This window comes from Echinops telfairi, unplaced genomic scaffold (assembly GCF_000313985.2).
Source record: "Echinops telfairi isolate 266 unplaced genomic scaffold, ASM31398v2 ScPeMD7_7475;HRSCAF=8513, whole genome shotgun sequence".
NCBI classification, from domain to species: domain Eukaryota; kingdom Metazoa; phylum Chordata; class Mammalia; order Afrosoricida; family Tenrecidae; genus Echinops; species Echinops telfairi.
In genome coordinates, this window is record NW_022111379.1 from 13,374,316 (window position 1) to 13,389,234 (window position 14,919).

Here is a 14,919-nt window from a genome sequence, read left to right on the forward strand (position 1 = left end):
CTACAAGAAGGAATTAGGTCAAGAGGCTCACAAGATGACCTGGAGACTAGCCCTTAGTGCTTCCAAGTCTTTAAATCAAGAAAAACAGGAGTGTTTCTTGAAAAAAAATTCTGTGTCCACCAACGGATGAAAGGATAAGCCAGCTATGGTCTACCCAGACAGTGGGGCATTATTCAGCCATAAGCAAAAATACAATGACAAAATCTCAAAAGATAACAAACCAATACGTATGACCTCCTCTCAAGGTCATTTTATGGAAGTCAAAACCTTAAGTCACCTTCCAGGCTTGTCAGTATCATGACTTAACGTTTAAAGCAGTGGTTCACTACCTGTGGGTCTTGACCCCTTTGGGGGTCGAACGACCCTTTCACAGGGGTCGCCTAAGACCATCGGAAAACACATATTTCCCATGGTCTTAGGAACTGAGACACGGCTCCTCTATCCGTCTCCAGGCGGGTCCGCCCACATGCAGATATGCCCACAGACGAGTACCCAGCGTGAAGACTGTTACCTATGCTACATCATGCTTCAAGACAACATTTCATTTATTTGTCATTAGAAATAAATATTTCACTATAACTACGTTTTGTGATTAATCATATGCTCTAACTATGTTCAATTTGTAACAATGAAAATATATCCTGCCTATCAGATATTTACAGAACAATTCATAACAGTAGCAAAATTAGAGTTATGAAGTAGCAACAGAACTAATTGTGTGGTTGGGGGTCACCACAACGTGAAGAACTGTATTACAGGGTCATGGCATGAGGAAGGTTGAGAACTGCTGGTTTAAAGGCTTCCATGCCTGGGGAACTGCTGAGCGCCAACCCGGAGCCCCTTGAGAATCACCCTCGTCTTGAGACATGTCCCAGCCCACCTGGACTTACTGACCTAGGTAAAATTGCCCTGACTTTGAAAGGACTGAACCAAGCCCTACGTTAACAATTGTTATCACACTCAGCTTCACTTGCTGCCATGTGGATTTTAATTAAATCATGGGGAAGGCTGGTTCCAGCTTTTTCTTGCACTAACCAAACCCAATGCCATCCGGTGGATGCCAACTCACCGCGACCCTATGAGAGAGGGCAGAACGGCCCCAGTGGGTTTCCAAGACCGTAACTCCTTACAGGAACCGAACGCCTCTCTTTCTCCGGCAGGGCAGCTGGTGGTTGTTAGCAGCCCAACGCGAACCGCTACACCACCACGGTTTCTCTGGCATTAAAGAAGAGCTTAATGAGAAATGTGTGCACCTGCTCTGACTGACCTTTCACAAATTCTTAAAGACAGTCAGGGAAGGATCTCGTAACCAAGGGGCTGTCTGTATCCAAAACACCTGAAAGCAGAAAAGCAACAGAGACTTGTATACCGGTGTTCACTGTTCACAGAAGCCAAAAGGTACAAAGAAAAAAGCCAATGTCCGCCAACAGGTAAGCGGACAAGCCCAATACGGTACATATACGCAGTGGGTACTATGCAGCCATCAACAGAAGTAAAATGATAATGCGAGCTCAAAACATACATGAACCTTGAAAACACTCTGCCAAGAGAAATATGTCAAATGCAAAAAGGACAAACAGGGAATGATCCTATTTATGTGAAATACCTAAAATTGGCAAAGGCAGAGAGCAAAGTTTAGTGGTGGTTATCAAGAGAGGGTGGGACAAGGAAAAGAGGGAGTTATTGCTTAAAGGAGCCTGAGTTTCTGTTAAAGGTGATGAAAAATTTGGAACTGGGTAATGGTGGTTTTTGCACAACAAGGTAAGAATGTAATAGTATAGTAATATGTTACATTATGTAATAAATGAATGTACTAATGAAATAAATGTCAGTTAATTATATATAAAATGGCTAAAATGGCAAATGTCATATAATGAATGAATCCTTTGTCATCCAAACCTTATTATGGTCGTGCTTTTAAAATAACTAAGGAACCAAATATCATAGGTTTTTATTCAACTCAACTCTTTAAAAAAAGAGAACTTTAACAGAAGTTTACAGTTTAACAAAAATTTAGTAATTTTTTAAAAATAAAACTTGTATTTTCATTCCACTTCCCCATAGAATTTTGCTCTAACATATGGCTATAATTGAAATTGCCAAATTTTCTTTAATTTCATACCCTATCATATTTCTTTGCAACAACAAAAATGTTTATCACAATTTTAAGAACATTTCTCGTGGCTATTATAATCTGAATCAAACATTCTTCACTGAGTTGTCGCTTCAATAATTAGTTCAAAATTGATTAAAAAACAAATAAAGTATTGTACACAGTTAATGAAACAAAAAGTAAAATCTTATTGGAATGGCATCTTTTAAGGAAATGAATAAGCTTTTTTTTTTTTAATCCTTTTAAAATAGTTCATGTCTTCCCAGTGGTTCGAAACTGAATCCAAATTAAATTTTTTAACATTTTTATTGGTAGACTGATTCATCACCAAGTCTATTCTTATTTTTGTTTCTATAGATAAAATAGCTGAGGACCCTTATTTGCTAATAAGCAGAGGGGCGTGGAAGGAGTTCTATTACAGGAATGATATTCAATTCTTGATCTCCTTCCAAGGACGTGCAAAAAAATTGTTTGATCTATTATCAAAAATTATGTTTACACCTAGACCATATTTTTGAAAGTTTCACTTGAAAACGATGATGATGAAAATTCAAAATAAGGGAAAGCTACAGAACAACTAATGTCCCCACATCTCCAAACGTCCTTGATGGTAGGCGAGTCTTGCTGAAGTACGTACGTGGGAATGGAGGGACGAAGCTTTCGCAAGGAACTCTTCAATGCCTCGGTGAGGTCATCGTAAGCCAGAGTTCCACAGACGAAACAAGGAGGCGGATTCTTCACAACTGGAGCGTCTAGGTAAGAGGCTCAACGTTGATCATTTGCCATTTATGATGTTACATTTTCTCAAGTTTTAATTTTTTAGATGGTTTCACGGTGGTAAAAATACATTCATGAGCACATTTGCCAAGTCAACATCTTCTGTGTGCTACGGAATGGCTTCATCACGTTGTGCGACCATGGCTCTTATCCATTCAAACGTTTCCCGCCACCAGACCCAAGCACCCAGTGCCGCTGGTGCCAAGCTGGGTCCTTTCTCCCTCCCTCCCTCCCATCGTGGTAACCATGCAGAAAGGGTGGTCCATCAGCTGCCTCCTTCACACACATCAGACCCTACAAGACTGATCCCTTTGTGACTGGCTTTTTCCCTCAACACAATGCTTTCAAGATTCACCCATTCATTCCTCATTATGACTGAATAGTCCCTTGTGTGTACGCACCACTTATTGTCAATCACCCACTTTCTGTCAAGTGTGACCAGTGCTGCCATGAACACCGGTGTGCAAGTCTGTGTCTCTCCTTGCAAGGCTGTGGGCGAACACCTGGGATCTGGATTGCTGCATCGAATGGTAGTTCTCTGTTTAACTCTGAGAACCCGCCAGAATCTTATTTCTAACGATCTTTTTTTTTTTTTGTAGCGATCTATCTACTGTCACATTAATTAGGCTCTTGTCCAAGTTGTTGCAAGTGAAGACGTGAAGCCACGTGACTTGTAACAGGGCTGGATGCCCATCATCGGGGTCACTCACGTTCTCATGTCCTGGGGAGCCCCACAGGAGAGAGGCACACGGACCAGCACCTACCCCAAACCAGACACTCAGGAACATCACGTCAGTGCCGACTCCCCAGGGAGCCTATAGCACAGAGGTGCACTGCCCCAGTGGGATTCCCGGACTGTAACTCAGTCTCATCTTTCTCCCACGGAGAGGCTGGTGTTTTTAAACTGCTGACCTTGTGGTGAGCAGCCCAAACCCAAGGTGCCACCAAGGCTCCTTAGCACTTACTCAAAAAACAAAGCAAAAAACACCACCACCAAGTCGATGCCAACTCATAGCGACACTAGAACAGGGTGGCACAGATCCTGTGAGTTTCCGAGACTGTTGACACCTTACAGGTGCAGAAAGCCTTCTTTCTACCTAGGAACAGTGGGTGGTTTCAAACAGCGGCCCCTGCAGTTAGCAGCCCAACTCGTGGAAACCACTAGGCCGCCAGGGGTTCCTCGCACTGACTCGGGGGCGATTAGATACAGCAGTTACTCTTCTGCTGCGAAGTGCCAGTTCTTAATCTGACAGTAGCAGAAAGGGTTGAGATATTTAAGTAGCTCAATACATTTTTTTATCCATATAATAGTTTTCATAAAAATAATGTATCGTGTGCTTTAAATCTATGTTCGTCAGAACCTTGGGACTCGGCACCTAGATCATTCTGTTTATGGAAATATGTCCGCTATGTCATCGAGTTTGCAAAGTGAATTCTGTCACACCAATCATTCAAATTAGCAGGACTTTCTTCATACCCTGATGTCACTTTTCAATTCAAATAATGTGTACATAGGTCTGCCTACAACAACCAGCTTATTTTTTAATTCGGAGACCTAGAGGGAACAGACAAGGGGCGGGGAGGGATCAAGGGAAAAATTACAAGTCGGGGCAGGCAAGACACTGAGCGCTGCCACCAATCTGCTGCCTGGATGAAACGCGGTGTCCCTGCCTTGAGTCCCGCTCAAGGATCTTCCTCTCTGTCACGTGACTCTCCCGCAAGAGGGCTTCTGTCTTTGACAAGAGTCGGGCAAAGTCGCCAAAAGAAAAATATTTTTTGAACTATCTCTATTATTGGCATCCCATAAGATTCTACAGCCTGAAACAATGCTCCTTGATAAGAATCGGAATAATTAATTTTGAGAAGGAGAAAGAAAGCCAGATTTTTTCATTGTCCTAGGAATAACTGTACATCTATGTCTCTGGATGTACTGTAACTAGCATCCAGACTAGGATACAATAGGAAGAAAGGCCTGGGATCCACTTCTGAAAATGAGTCTGGGGAAACCCTATGGATGCCAACAGAACGCTGTCCAGTACACCGAGGGGCGATGACCCCCTTGGGTGGAAGGCTGAGACTTGGCCCCTTTAAAACCAATGTCCCCCAACTTTGGGGTTTCAGAACCCTATCATACTCTGAAATATTGCTTAGAGCTTCTGAGAGCTTCTGTTTCATGTGGACTATGTCTATCAGTATTTATAACACTCCAAATTACAATTGGGAATTTTAAAGAGTATTCCATTCCAAACCATATTAGCAAATCAATTTCATATGAATAAAGTGACATGTTTTTATAGAGAATAATCGTATTTTTCAAAACAAAAATACCTTCTGACAATCTTCCTAATGTCTGGCTCAGGATAGGACAATGCAGTTTTTGTATCTGCTTCGGCACTCAATATGTCAGGCTATGTTGTTTTGAAATCTAAGTAGACAACCCAGTCTACAGATATACATAGTTGGAAAAGGGAAGTATATTGTAATCATCTTTGCAGATCATAGTGGACAGGGGCAGATCATGCAATAAGCAAGGAAAGCATGTGCTTAGGGGTATCAGCAAAACAAGAGCCACCGGCTGCCCCATGTAAAAACCCACAGATGCCAGGGACACAAGATAAGTGAGTACCAGAGTGGAAGGGAACAGGCAGGGCACTAAACATAACCAATACCAGCTCCCGTGCGTGAGAATATGGGGCCCAGAAATAAAGTTCACTCGGGGTCAGGAGGGTGTCCACCTGCAAGATGTTTCAGCCATGACGCCCAGACTACCAACACGTTTGCTGACATCTGTCTCTGACAGTGCCCGTCTTCTACACGCTCCTCCTGGGTAACTGCAACTTGCTATCTCAATGGGTCTCTGGGGGAATACTGCATTTCTTTCTAATATACAAGAGGTGGGGGTAGACTGCCGAGTCTAATTCTTATTCACTCAATATGCAACTGGCTCCAACAGAAAGGTCACTGGGCAAGGATGGATTCTAGTAATCAGTAACAGGTCTCTGCATTTGGAGAGAACCGGCTTGTACATCTACGCCTGCTGATGCAGCAATGCCAGCCTGAAGGGCCGCAGGGCTCTTGGCCATGATACCAACAAAAGGGGCTACACATGCTCTTACACACATCCTGGTCAAAAATCCAGTCCGACACACGAAAGTGAGAGAATGGAAATAAATGAGCCATTGCAGTGAATTCACTCAAGTTACTCTTCAACTGTGGAACATTTACATGCAGTGTTATGTCCCAAGTTTTGTCAATAAAGATATGTATAGCTTTAGGTTTGGCATATACATGAACACCACGACCTAAGCCTATGCTTAATAATAGTGTCATGGGTGATGATTGCATACTGTACGGACCAAGCATAGAGGAGCTCTGGCGGGGTAGTGGGTTACATGCTGAGCTGCTAACCACGAGGTCGGCACTTTGAAACCCTCCGTCCCGCTGAGGGAGAAAAAGGAGGCTGTCTGCTCTCAGGAGGAGTTACGGTCTCACCTCTTCTGGTCTTGGTGGGTCCCAAAAGATTTGGGGATGTGCACGATGAGGTTGCTGGCATTTGAGTGGCTCTATTTGCTGTCACTCAAAACCTAGGAAGAGGTCAGGCTTTTGACCGCCAAGCCACTGTTGGGCAGCAGATATGCTATGGAGGGGCAGTCACACATCTCTCAAACTGGTCCAAGTGCTGCATTGGATGGCCCAAGTGCTCCCACCCCCCTAGAAAGACTTTGACACTGTCTCTGGAATGCTGTGTTCGACCAGATTGCCTCTGGAGCCCCGTCTCCCACACCGTAGTGCAGGACCTTCGCAAAGCTGGCTACTTCCATCTCACCTCAGAAGCCATTCCATCCCTGGCCCAGGAGGAAGGGCCTGTAGTGATAACTTTACCATGTGCGCTGTTGTAAAGGGAACACATTCCTTAGAGCAACATTCCTGGACTCTATTGCACCAATATAGTTTCCCATGTTCTTAATATTTCATAATAACCACCCCCCTGATTGCCCCACAACTTCAGACAAAATCTATCTAGATTTTAGAATGCTCCAAAACCATCCCCATAACCCTCTGAGCTGGCTTCTCTGCCTTGAACGCAACTGGCCGAGCCCATCCCATCAGAAGCAGTGTTTCCACTGGACCATTTGTTTTGGAAGGCACCTCAGTGAGAGCAAGACAAAGGGATGGCTGAGAGAACTTGTCGGCGGTCATCCACTGATTGCAGGGATGTGTGTAAACACGATGTAGTTGACGTAAGCTCATCCGCGTGAGCTGAAGCCTTAGTAGCAATACTTTTGACTTAAAAGAAGAAAAAAAGATTTGGAGTCTCGGAACCGATGTGTCAGTTCTTGCTGTCCCATAGAGTTGCTATGAATCGGGAGCAACGCGATGGCAGTGGAGCTGGTTTTGAGTTTAATATCACAAATGTAATACACACACACTGGAAATACTGATATTTCCCTAACACAGAAAGTTTCCATTTATCTTCAAAGTGAGTTTGCTTTCTTATTGCCTCTTGTGCAGGTCACAGTGCTTCATTTTACTCTATAAATGCTAATCAATGAGGTATTGGGCACATTAATAGGACACAAAATTCACCATATTTCATATACATGCTTTTACTTTTCAACAGTGAGTATGCGTCTATAAGAAAACAACAAGAGTAGAAGAAAATGTTTATAAACATTGTGGTCACGATTGTACGGTCTTACTTGATGGGGCTGAACTATGGAACGGTATGGTTTCTGTATTAGGTCCCAATAAAATTGTTTGAAAGGGGGACTGCACATGAACTCAACGTCTGGTGAATCCTCTCTGAACATACACCAGGGATGGAATTAGCCTTGATACCATGCAGCGTGCATTGGAAAGTGGACTGTGGCAGTTGCAGTTAAGTTAAAATCTGATATCTGATCATTTGCTCCATTTTAGTTTTGCTCCTGTTCTGGTTTTTAACATTTTCTGCTTTCTTTTCAACTAGGGTTTTTCTCTATTTTGTTATTATTCTTAAAATTTTTTCTTTCTTCTTTGTTTTTGTACATTTTCCCAAATATGAAATCCAGGGCAGGTGATGCTATAGAGACAGTAGCTGGATGAATGCTTTCTTGGGGGAAAGCCAGGTGAGGTTGGAGGAAAATGAGGAGCTCATAACAAGGAGAACAAGAAAGAAGAAAATGTTCTAAAATTGATCGTATAACTCTTCTTCATATGATTGCACAATTGAATTGTATATGTGGATTATAAATGTTTTATTTAAAATCTTTTTTAAAAGGAAAACAAGGGTAAATTGAGAGCACTCTATATTTTATCAGAATCTTTATATATCTCTGCTTTAAATGAGTCAGCAATCCTTAAGAAAAGAAAATAAACTTTAGATACCAAGAGTTATATAAATGTTATTTTATTTTCCAGTTCCCTTCAGGGTTTCTTTTAAGAAATTGACTGATATTGTCTAAAACATCCTCAATGGGTAGATGCAGAGTTCTCTCAGTAACACACTTCTCTTCATCTCCTTAGGATGTCTTCACCAAAAAACGGGGGAAGGGGGGGACACAAGCAAAAGAGTAGCTTCTAAAGGAATCTCCTGGGTCAATGAGATTCAAGGGGAGATGTCAGCTCAGAAGGTCATGGTGATGGTTTGGGGAGATCCCAAAGCGATCATCTTGACAGATTTTTTCCAAGGACCCAGGACGCTCGCAAGGGCTTGCTGGGAAGAAGTCGGAAGACAATAGAAAAGTGTAATAGGTAAGAAGAACAGGACAGTGGCACAGAGGAATTTTTATCCATCCCAACAACGCACCTGCTCCTTTTCCAAGGGGACTAAGGGCTGTCCACGAGCTGTTGAGTATAAAACTGATGCTCTGCTCTGTAAACTCTCAATCAACTCATGATAAAACATTTCCTAAAGGGTAGGGTGGAGGAGGCCTGGGCGGTACACATGGTTAAGATGCTTGGCTGCTCTGGAGTTGATCCATGGAAAATTAAGCCAAATGATCCCTTCTGTTCGAATCCACTGAGAAGGTCCTCGATAAAGCCTGGGGGGGTGTTCAGAAAAGAGGTCACTGAAAACCCCGGGGTACACGGTTCTACTACTCTGACACACATGGAGTCACCGTGAGCTGGGACAGACTCAATGTCAACTGGTTGGTTGTATCCTACACACAGATGTAGCTTAAAAACTCAGTCTTACGACAGGAATATGATGGAGTTCAGCGTGAGTGCAGGTCCATCTGAGAACACCAGGGATCAGTAACTCTTTCTGTAAACGGTGGTATAGTTGATATTTTAGCCTTGCGGGCCGGCCGCTTCCTGTCACCACTATTCAATCCGGCAATAGTATTAAAAAGTAGCCACCGCCCATATGATGAGGGTGGGTGTTCTCCAGTGAAACATCATTTGAAAACACTGAAATCTGAGTATCCTATCATCTTCATCCACCGTCCATCTATCCGTTGTTATACTGTGATGGCTTACTTGGTGCTGATGCTGGAAGTCATGCCATTGGGATTTCTGGTACCAGCTGGATCACTCTGGGCAGGGTTCAGCTGAGCGTATAGGCTAAGGAAGAAAAGTTCGGCAAATTCTTCCAAAAGTGAACCAATTATAATAAAAACAAATTAACCAATGAAAACCTGTGGACCAAGGTAGACAAGCAGCCATCTCACTCAGAAGCAACAAAGCCCACATGGAAGAAGTACACCAGCTTGTATGATCATGAGGTGTCAAAGGGACCAGGTATCAGGCATCAAAGAACAAAAAAATCATTATCATTGTGAATGCTGGGGAGCACAGATTGAGGACCCAAAGCCCATCTGTAGGCAACTGGACATCCCTTACAGAAGGGTCCCGAGGAGGAGACGAGCCAGTCAGGGTGCAGTATAGCACCAATGAAACATACAACTTTCCTCTAGTTCTTTAATGCTTCCTCCCCACCCCACTATCATGATCCCAATTCTACCTTACAAATCCGGCTAGACCAGAGGATGTACACTGGTACAGATAGGAACTGGAAATGCAGGGAACCCAGGACAGATGATCCCTTCAGGACCAGTGGTGAGAGTGGCGATACCAGGAGGGTGGAGAGGGTGGGGTGGAAAGGGGAACCCATTATAAGGATCTACATATAACCTCCTCCCTGGGGGGATGGACAACAGAAAAGTGGGTGAAGGGAGACGTGGGATAGTGTAAGATATGACAAAAGAATAATAATTTATAAATTATCAAGGGTTCATGAGGGAGAGGGGGTGGGGAGAGGGGGGGGAAATGAGGAGCTGATACCAAGGGCTCAAGTAGAAAACAAATGTTTTGAGAATGATGAAGGCAACAACTGTACAGCCGTGCTTGACACCATGGATGGATGGATTGGGATAAGAGTTGTACGAGCCCCCAATACAGTGATTTAATAAGAAAAAGGAAAGAAAGGAAGAAAACCTGTGGACCACCACACAACACTGTCTAGCACCCTTGGTTTGGACATGTCGTCACGAGGGAGCCATCTAAAGTTTGGTGACGAGAGTTCTTCAATGAGCTAGATTGGCCCAGTAGCTGCACCAATCTATCCACTCGAATGTGCTGGCAATTGGGAGAATGCCGTAGAACCAGGCAAGGTTTCGTCCTGTCACACATGCAGTCCACATGAGTCAGAGCCAACTCAAGGGCAACAATAACAACACGTCAAGTTCATGTATCGCAAATGATTACTCTTTTCTTCCAGGCAGTAATGTGAGACTATTTGGTCCATTCAAACACTTCCTTTGTCCAGAAAAAGGAGCCACCAGCTGACGAATGTGGCCTCTCGCTGCCCTGCTGCAGGATTTACACCTGTCCTTATGAGAACAGAGGTTGAAGGCTTTGGTGAGCGAGTGGGGAAAACCACTCAGCATTTCTAATACCAGTACAACCTACCCTTCCCAGCTCTCCCCTTTCCCTCTAGAGTCTATCCCTTTAAGATTAAGTCTAATTAATCCGTATGATTAATTATTTAACTATATAAATCTTTATTTATATAAAAAGCCAAAGCCCTTACTGTTTCCTCTTTAAGAGAGAAGATAAGCACAGTAATACAATCTTTTAGTTGGTGCATCTGCATGGCCCTCCCCGATGCACCACGCTTGCCTCACTCTGCTTCCTAGCTGTTTCCCAGAGACCAAGCCCAAGGCTATCCCAGGGCTCCGTGTGCATTTTTCTATACTAGACCCCTTGGCTGTCCCAGGGCTTCGTGTGCATTTTTCTATACTAGACCCCTTGGGCCCCAGCCATCTGCTGTCTCCTGCACTCTCTTCAAGACTGTATTCTGAGAGGCCTTCCCTGACCACCATGCACACAAACGATGTGACCCCACACTCTACTTTAGCTCTTCCCAGAACTTATCGCCATCTGAGGGGCTCGCGAGTCTACTTAGTGCTTTGTCCTCAGCACGTAACACTTCCCCAGCTACACAATAAACAAACAAATAAAAGACCAAAGGCACAGCCATCAAGTCGCTGCCGACTCCTAGCATGCCCGTAAGACAGAGTGGAATGGTGCCTGTGAGTTTCCAAGGCTGTGAATGAATCTTTACTGGCGTAGGAAGCCCTCCTCATCCGTCAGCCCTGGAGAAACCGGTGGTTCTGAACTGCTTACTTTACAGTTAGCAACTCAATGTGGAGCCTATAACACCACCAGGGTTCACAGTAGGTACTCAATAAATGTTGAATTTTAAAAATAATTGAGAAAGACTACACTGTAAGGGCCATAAAGCTAACATAGACAAACTACTCACAGACTGAAGACAAACTTACAAATGCTCTCCTCTCAGAAATGCAATGCTTTTATACTTACTTTTTTTCATGTACCTCATTCATTTAAAATGTATATCTATTAGGGGAAAAGGGAGGATATAGCAGCTCCAGCTTTGCAGTCCTGGGTTTCGGTTTACTGGGATAGAAAAGTGTCACTGACTAACGACGGAACTGCACCACTGACTGTTGTCAGTGCTGTCAATAAGTCGTGTACATGTAAAAAGTCAGATCTGGAAAAAGCTATGTGATCAATATATTACAACAATGACAACCAAATCAGTAGCTACTGAGGCTCCTTTTGTATACCAAAAAAACTTGATGGGATTTAGTTTCTCGGTTTGGAGACGTAGGGTCATGGCTTCATGGACATCCCCGTTGACTGCGCCAAAGCTCGTTTAGGGTCTGCTCTGCCTTCCAGGGTGTTACACAGCGCCCACACCAAAAGAGCTTGGTAATGTTGGCAGAGTAGGGTGGCCCGCCAAAGGCCACCTCAGCAGCTGAGAGGCTGAGGCATGCGTGAAGGTACACCTGAGAAGAGGCGATCTTGCCTGAAAAACCGTATCCTGAGTATTTCTGAGGCTGTATGTAACCTGTTAAGTTTCAAATAAACCTCATAATCTTGCGTGGGGGGGGGGGCAGTAAAAAGACAACTTACAGAATGGAAAAAAAGGGGGTGATATATATATAAAATGGAGCTTAATATACAGAGCACATAGAGAACTCCTGCACTCAACAATGAGAAGACAAACCACCCTATCAACATACGGAGCAAGGGACTTGAATAGATCATTCACCAAAGATATACAAATGGCCAAGAAGCACATAAACGGGTGTTCGACATTATTAGTCATTAGAGAAATGCAAATCAAATGTCAATAAGATACCAACACATATTTGAGGGAGAGAGGCCACGATTCAGTCCATGTTGCTGTGAGGTCTCCTCAAACCGATGGACTCCAAGTGACTCCATGTACAACAGAGGGTTCTGTGCCGTCCGCCCAGTTAAGCTTGTTGCCACCGCTGGGTCACTTCATCTCCTCAAGGGTCCCCTCTTTTCTGCTGCCCCTCTACTTTACCAAGCATGAAGTCCTCTCGTTCCAGGGACTCACCTCTCCTGATAATATGTTCAGAGAACTTGAGACAGAGTCTCACCATCCTTGCCTCTCAAAGAGCATTCTCGCTATTTGTCTTCCAAGACAGAGCTGCTTGTTCTTTTGGCAGTCCGTGGTACTCTCAAGATTCTTTGAAAGTACCCTAATTCAAACACATCAATTCTTCTTCGGTCTTCTTTGTGCAACGTCTAACTCGCATATGCATATGAGATGACTGAAAATACTATGGCTTGGGCCAGACACGTCTCAGTCCTCAAAGCCACATCCTTGCCTTTCAGGACTTCAAAGAGGTCTTGTACAGCAGATTTACCCAATACAATCTGTTCTTTGATCTCGCCTGTCGCTTCCATGAGCACTGATTGTGGATCCAAGCAAGGTGAAATCCTTGACAACTGCAATCATTTGTCCATTTCTTATGATCTGGTCTATCGATTCAGTTCTATAGATTTGGATTTTATTTACCTTGAGTTGTAATCTGTACTGAAGGCTGCAATCCTTGACCTTCATCAGCAAGTGCTTCAAAGGTCTTCCTCACTCTCAGCCAGGAAGGCTATGTCACGTGCATATCGCAAATTGTTAATGAGCCTTCCTCCAATTTCAATGCTGCTTTCTTCTTCATATAATCCAGCTTCTCTGATGATCTGCTCAGCATATAGATTAAATAAGTAGGGTGGAAAGATAAAACTCTCACTTTTCCTGGTTTTAAATCATGCAGTACTCCCTTGTTCTTTTCACATAACTGCCTCTTGATCCGTGTACAAGTTCTGAATGTGCACAATGAAGTGTCCGGGAACCCCCTTTTTTCTCAAGTCTATTCATAGTTTGTTATGGTCCACACAGACAAATGCCTTGGCATGATCAATAAAACACAAGTAAACATCTTTCTGTTTTTCTATGCTTTCTGCCAAGATCCATCGGACATCAGCAATGATGTCCCTTGTTCCCCATCCTCTTCTGAATCCAACCGGGGTTTCTGGCAGCTCCCTGCTGTTGAATGATCTTCAGCAAAATTTCACTTATGTGATATCATTGACTTCACACCCAGCTATTTTTCCACTTTGGAATTTATCCTATGTCTATAAAGGAACTTCAAAAAGTTCACGGACAAAGAGAACTGAAAGGTAATAGAATATTCCCACCAACTTTCTGAAGCCCCCTCGTACAGTCATACCAATTGCAAAGATACATGGAAAAGGTTGTGCTCTGCACTATTCCCCTTATTAAAATACTAAATTCAAACTAACCATTCCTCAGTAGAACAGGGCAAAGTTGCAGCAATCAGACTCAATGATACCACCTAGCCCACTATATGCGTTTGGACGTACCACTCAACCTGTCTAAATCTTGGCGCCCCTGGGTGGTGCAAATGGTTAACATGCTCAGCTGCTGTGTGAAAACCTGGAAGTCTACCCAAAAGCACATCAGAAGAAACAACTGGCAATCCACTTCTTTAAAAAAAAAACCAACATTGAAAATCCTATGAAATGTTGAATATGTCAAAGTAGTGTGATAATTATATTCACAACAGTGAGAAAAACAAAGAGTAGAGTCAGAGGTTGCTTGTGGGGTCTTGAAAGTTTGCCAGCACCCATCCAAGGCATGTGCTTTACTCACCTGGGGCAACAGAGGAAAGAGAGTCAGGGGTGGGAAGAGGATATGAAATGTGTGGCTAATTGCCTCCCTGGAAACACTGCCTCTTCTGCGATGAGATGGGAAGAACTGGATGTGGAAGGCTGTGTTACTGAATATTTCCGTGAACGTTTCTATAGAAGAGGTCTGTCCCAAGGGGGCTTTGTGTGTAGACCCACAGCGTTGGAAACACCTCACAGAGTAACTATGTGGTCTGCTTTACTCGCAGAACTGCTATTGGTTGGATCTGTGAGGAAGAACCACAAGACAAATTTGTTGATAGTAGGAACAATCTAATAGGTGCTTCGTTTTGAACCTAGGTTTTGGTGTAATCTGCACATGTCTTAGGGACTGCAAGGGATTTCAACTCAATGTTCAGGAGCTCTGAAATTGAGAGGAAGGTGGAATGAATGAGATGCAAAGATGGCCCTAAAGGGAATAACAGAATTTTCAGGCATGAAATGTTTGACATTTGTCCATGATGGAGGTTAAAGTGGTGTAACCAGAAGAACTGACAGAT

The 14,919-nt window shown here is 43.5% G+C and overlaps 1 protein-coding gene and 1 non-coding gene across 3 annotated transcripts in view; one reads left to right on the forward strand and one right to left on the reverse strand.

Moving 5' to 3' along the window:
• Positions 1–14,919, reverse strand: part of KCNG3 (potassium voltage-gated channel modifier subfamily G member 3) — a 93,984-nt gene that overhangs the window by 55,275 nt on the left and 23,790 nt on the right. The gene's annotated exons all lie outside the window — the stretch shown is intronic.
• On the forward strand, positions 14,539–14,672 carry LOC115867911. Its single transcript, XR_004045312.1, has one exon. It is a non-coding gene; the product is annotated as a small nucleolar RNA SNORA18 (small nucleolar RNA).